This window comes from Argiope bruennichi, chromosome 5 (genome assembly GCF_947563725.1).
Source record: "Argiope bruennichi chromosome 5, qqArgBrue1.1, whole genome shotgun sequence".
NCBI lineage: Eukaryota > Metazoa > Arthropoda > Arachnida > Araneae > Araneidae > Argiope > Argiope bruennichi.
In genome coordinates this window covers 138,530,537-138,536,912 of record NC_079155.1, presented here as the reverse complement: position 1 = coordinate 138,536,912, position 6,376 = coordinate 138,530,537, and the positions used below count along the sequence as shown (strand labels likewise).

The 6,376-nt window shown below is 30.5% G+C and overlaps 1 long non-coding RNA gene across 1 annotated transcript; it reads right to left on the bottom strand.

Moving 5' to 3' along the window:
- Nucleotides 1–1,092: 1,092 nt before the first annotated feature.
- Nucleotides 1,093–5,743, bottom strand: LOC129969551 (uncharacterized). The gene is made up of 4 exons (XR_008784536.1): nt 4,585–5,743; nt 3,801–4,474; nt 3,526–3,704; nt 1,093–2,532 (listed from the first exon to the last, which is right to left on the bottom strand). It is a non-coding gene; the product is annotated as an uncharacterized LOC129969551 (long non-coding RNA).
- Nucleotides 5,744–6,376: the final 633 nt, after the last annotated feature.

The window sequence follows — 6,376 nt, the reverse complement described above, 5'->3', positions numbered from 1 at the left end:
TATATTCAGTATTGTTTTAGAGGACTTGGATGCATGTACAAATTTAAGTTTGCGAACGTGTGAGAGGAATAGTTTCTAAGAAGTATTGTCATTATTGCATTTTACAAGCCCGCTCACGAAGTGGAAGTATTAAATTATCAAAGCAATTAGAAAGGAGACAAGGCTATTTGGTAATTAAATACAAAATAGAATTCAAAATACACACTTTATTTGCATATTTAATATACAAAGAAATACAATTTACAATATTATTACAACATAACAAGTAGAACATAAATGAATGGAATTGAGAATTCGGTATACTCAACAAAATAAATTCGCTTTTTTTACTTTATGTAATAAGCATATGAAGAAAGTCAGTTTTTAAAGTGATTGATTTTAAAGCATTGATTTAACATAAAATTGATATACTTGAGTTTAAAAATTTAATGGAAGCACCGATTCTTAAAACAAAATTAAAGAAAATTAACATAATTTATTGTATACGGATAGAATTAATTTCAGTGGAAATTCATAAAACTTATTCTGATTTCTATTACACATTAAAAAGTGACAATTTGATATTTTATTAAATAATTTAAAAATGTTTTTAGAAGATCTATTGTTTTTTTAAAAGTCAAAGTCTCGTATTACTGAAGGAAAAAAAAAAGACAGTACTATAACATTCGTCGCATCCATTCGCTTTTTCTCAAGAAATCCGATATTTTATTGCATTAGGTTAGATTTAGAAATTTAAATTCCTTCTAATCATGAAAAAGCGTCATTTTTTCCTATAGGCATATTGATCACCATGGTGATCAGACACAGTGATCAAATGCTTTCTAAGAATCAAAGGATACTTTGATTGGCTGGCCGGCCGAACCAATCAAAGTATCCTTTATCAGCGGATGTACACATTTGCATCAAAATTAAAAACCGAATTAAGGTATATAGGACTCAAGATTTAGTATTTTAAATTTACTATTCATCTTACTATAAATACATTTTAAAAAAATAAGCTAGTAATAGTTAACAAGAATAAAATCGAATTAAAACGCAGCTGCAAATGGATGCAACGAATAAATGATTAATTTTAATATACCTTCTCAAACTACGGTAAAATTTCAGAAATATTAAAGTTAAATTTAAATTTAAATTAATGAGTATCGATACCATGTACTATTAAATTTGGATTTAGGAATCATTAATACTATAAATTTTATGTCATTTTCGGATGTAAAACTTAACGAGGAGCAAAAAAAAAAGAAAAAAAACTATTTTAAAATTACAGTTCCAACCATCAAACAAATTTAAAATTCAAGCATAAAATATAATTTTCAAAGCATAGAACCATTTCATGTGCAAAAACTCCAAGTTGCAGCTTAGCAATATATATTTAAAATATTTTCAGAGATTTCGGGGCCAACTACCGAAAATTAGCATAAAACATTTTTCCCTAATTAAGACCAGTATTTCAAAAAAGAATGTTCAGATAATTACGAGTTGCAAAATCCCTTCATATTAGAACTATACACAGATAATTATAGCAAATATATTCAGATATTTGATCACTTATTTCATCATCATCATTATAATATTAAGTTACTTTCTAGAAATCGACAATAATGAAATTAGTTACGAGATCATTAACATTCAGTACAAAATAAAAACAAATGACTACCATTTTTATAAAATTGTAGATAAATTGAGAAGTATATTACAAGCCCTTATGCTGATGTGAAGAAACTACAATGAATCGTTTCATAACAATAAAATTCAATTTTTCAAATTGTGTTACAGTAAGCGGTGATGAAAAGCAATCGTAACAAATCACCTCATAACATAAAGATGGATTATCCGTTGACAATAAGAGAGGAATGCATATGCAAATTTTTATTTCAAAAATTCGTTCTGTGGCAGTAAATTTTTAGTTTTGTTGGAAATTTGACTTATTTGATTTTCCTAGAAATCATCTATTACATTTTAATTTATCTACATGAAACATGTTTATCGATATCGATTGTCTCAGAATAGCTTGTTTCTCAAAGTACAAAGCAAGCACTACGTTTAAAGAAAATGAATGCAAACCAATATTTTAGTCGTTTTAAGTAGATATATGAAAATTTCAAACAATTTAGATGAAATATCGATTGATATGCCAAACATTTGTTTGGAATGATAATTACATGCACTTCAAGCTTTCCCAATTTTAAAAAAATATCCCCAAAAATGTAAGATTCATTGTCATAGCCTTAAAATGGGATCATGAAATACTTCAAAGATATATTGATATTTTCAAATAATTTGCCATTACATTAGTAATCACAATTTCACCACTATGCAAACTGATGATTTTTGATAGAAAATATACATTTTGGATTTGGTGTAACATTTATAATTTTACTAACCAACTACATTTGTCCGGAAATCAACATTTTAACTGTAGTGGCTCCGAATTCTAGTTTGCACTTGATAGAAGCTTCAGATACTGCATGTTGTGGCAGGATCACTTCGAACAAAACAAGTCAACATCTGAATCGGAATAGATTAGATCTGAAAAACAAGAAACCATTCAATGGCAGAATATACATGACAGTTTTACTCTTTAAATATGCATTGATAATTACAAACGAAGCTTATGATTTCACTATTAATAGAAGCGAGAATAGAAATCCTACTTCAAATGTAGATTTAAGTTTACCAATGGCTGATCTTTTGAAAATGAAACTTTATAGTGATTTATAGATTTTAAAATAATTAACTAAACAAGATCTTTCAGAAGCTGTGCATATATATATTCTCTAAGGATCAGAAGTGGAGCAAATAATGCTCAAATAGCATTAGCACAGTAGCCGCAGTTATTGGTTAGACTTCAGAATACCATATGTTATTTTGCCCTTTTCTAGAAACTGTCATAGAATCATTTAAACTGTCTCGGAACGAACGAATGAGTGCATAATGGAGAAAGAAACAAGGCTTGAAGCTTCGTTTGACAAACATGGACGTTTTCTTTCTTAAGGTTACAACCGAAGTTTTCTGGATTATCATTTAAATACTTTAAAAGGAAATGAAATTGGTGACCTTACTGATATTAGTATGTACCAGTTACTTCGATTAACAAAATATTGAAAATTATATGCATTTTAAATAAAAATTACAATGAATTTAGAGCGTTCCAAAAAATGAGTTTACTGGAGGTTGAAAGTGAGACGAAAAAAAATTACATGGAAACATCTTTTGCTCATCTGTCACAGGCGTATGTTTGAAAAAGTTTCTGTCCATGCAATATTTCCTTAGTATACACCATGAAGAAAGCCTTACCTAGGCCGATTACTTCGACAATTACGTTTAGAAGTTGATATCGTGAAATAAGTATATCAACTCTTTTCTTAGGTAAAACTACTGTAGATATTTCAATAATTATTTCCAGGAAATTATGGTTTATTTATCTTTAACTGCCACCGATATACTTTCTGGAGAAACCAAATAAAATGGTTATCGAGTGTCTCTCTGTGGTAGTTTTATTGTTATAATTCAGAAACTTACCATGCCTTTGAATTCCATGTACTTCGAACTCATCTGAAGGGAATATCCTCCCCGTATAAAGAACTGCTTTCTAGTGAAGACGTTTTTGGACCTTGAAAAGCGTATTATCGATGGTGATGACATACTTTTTAATCGGAAAAGTAGCATCAACGGCCATGAGTTGTCTGACAGAAGAATACCTAAAACAAATAGAAGTACATTGTTATGGTTCTCATTCGATAATCCAAGCCAATGATTGGAAATCATTTGATGGTGTGACAATTCGCACAACTTACCGATATTACTTCAATGACGTTCTTTCCAGGACATCTAGATACCTACTACACATATGTAGATACTTTATGGCTGGAACTGAAAGGGCATTCATTTAACTTAATAAATTTGGTCATTCTAGAAAGTTTACCACAAGCCATGCAGAGACAACAGAATTACCTAGAAGCATTTTTGTCCTGCGTAGATGCTGGAATCTAGTTTCAAACGGTTCCTGGCCATGGAGTATTTCCCTCATAACGAGGGTCACTGGGTGATTCCATTCTAAGACGTTCAATTACTTTGAATCCTATACTCAGAAACGCGTATGACAGGCGTTTGAATTCCGGTAATTCATTATGGTTAGTAGCCAATAGGGCTGCATCTGTTTCAATAAATATTTTAAGATAATTATGTTTCGCATCTCTTTGCAGCCTCCAGTAATTTAATTTCTAGATGAACCAATTAATGGTTTTCAAATTCCATGCCGTTTTGTTAATATAAATAGCGAACTTACTGCGCCCTTGAATTGTCTCATCACCTTCAACATCACCTGTAAGGAATACTTCCTCGCATCCAGCATATTTGGGGTGGACAATCAAGTGCATGGAACAGAAAGCAACACTACTGGTGGTTGACGTAGTGCCTTTATCAAGCAAAATGACATGGATATAGGCCATGTTGTACTGTCTGTCAATGCCTAGTGAAAAAAAATGTGTACATTTTTACAGCTATAATTACCATAGATATAATCACATGATTATATCCAACATTCATCACGATATGATAATTATAAATATCGTAACTCACCGATATTACTTCTGTACGAAAGAAAAAATTTCGTGGCCATCCAGATAGCTGCCATCCATATTTTCGTCAAGAGAAAAGGCGGTCGCTTTGCTTACAGGAGTTGGCCACTGTTTCAAGCGAACAGCATAAAAAGTGTTCTTTGCAGTGAACAGCTCCAACAACGGCAGGCGATTTTGTTAAATTGATGACTTCTATGACGTATTTCACTGATGAGTGAAAAGGCCAGTGAATTCAACAGAAACTTTCTAGTATTACAGATATTTGATTTAAACGTTTCCCACTGGATAGTCTTACACAAAAGACTTGTCAAATTTGCATTAAACATTCTGTTCATTTATAGAAGAGGGCACAAGAGAGCAACTGCCACTGTTTCCTCTGTCATATTAGACTGTACCATGTAAAATCCACATGATTATAGCATTTTCGTCGCTTAGAAACTACTCGAGTGGAATATTCAAAGATTATGAATATTTCTTCCACATTAAATGTGCAGATTTTAATGCATTTTAGAAAGTTTCCAATAGATAAAAACATTTGAGCGGGCAACTGTTAGTAATTTTTAAATTTTAAAAGGGAATGGACTACAGAGATTATTCCTCTTTTGTTTTTCTTTACAATAAACAAATTTGATTTCAGAAAAAACATCTTTGCCTTAACTCATTTCATATTTTTAAGTGTTATGAAGATAATTTTTTTATATACTTAAGTATAAAATGCAATACGAAATTTATCTGAATAATTTCAAGTAAGTTCAAAATAGCTTAATTTAGTACGATTTTTTTTTATCTCAAATGCTTAGTAGCTTAATTCAATTCTATTTCTGAAAGGTTTTTCCTAGCCTTATTCTAACCGATTACTGCCTTTAATTCATTCATTTTGATTCGAAGACAATTGCAATTCCTTCACATGAAGCTATTCAAACTTCCATTTCCGAATTGCGATATAGAACAAACTAAGTTATTTCTAGATAACTGAAGAGTAAGAATTCGTCTTCTTTATTCAGTAAAAATTATATGTATCACATTAGGATGTATAAATATTAGACACCGAATTGAACTAGGTATTTTTAATGAGATTCCAAATTGTTACATCAACTAGAGGAATAGTTAATGTACAGAAAGCCAAAAAAGAACGAGGCAGATTGGAGATTTTAATTCCAAAACCGGGAAAAAAAGTTCGTTTCAAGTACGAAATGTCAAATAATTGAGCCTCAGATACGGAGCTAATACTGCTTTTGATGGCAAAAACAGCTAATTGGAATTTGAAAGAAAATGGCAGCTTTTAATTACATTGAGATATTGATTCCCAATAAGCCGTCACTCACTCCAATCCCCCCTAAATGAGAATAAATGAATATTATTCAGAGAAATTGGATATTTTAAAAGTTCTATTAAATTAATATTTTAATTTAAGTATAATTACGAGTATAAATTTTTCTTTTTATCGGATTCCGTCATAGCAAAACTTTGGGTTTTCCGGGATTTATGTCACTGAAATATCAAATTTAATCTTAATATGAATTTTAATCTACTCTGCTCATTGGAAAGTTTGCATTAATATGGTATCCGCCAATTTTTTTCCCCTTACTATAAAGGAGATACTTCAGTTATTGATTAAAGTCATTACAAGTTATAATTGCTGACTTAAGCAAAGAGTTACTTATTAAAGATTATCTATTAATTAATTGTTCTATGTTTCCTCTGGTTTGAGATTCAAGGGAGGGAGAAACTCAGCATGAATATTTAGTAATGTATCCATCCGAAAAAATATAACTACCTATTGATGGGATTTA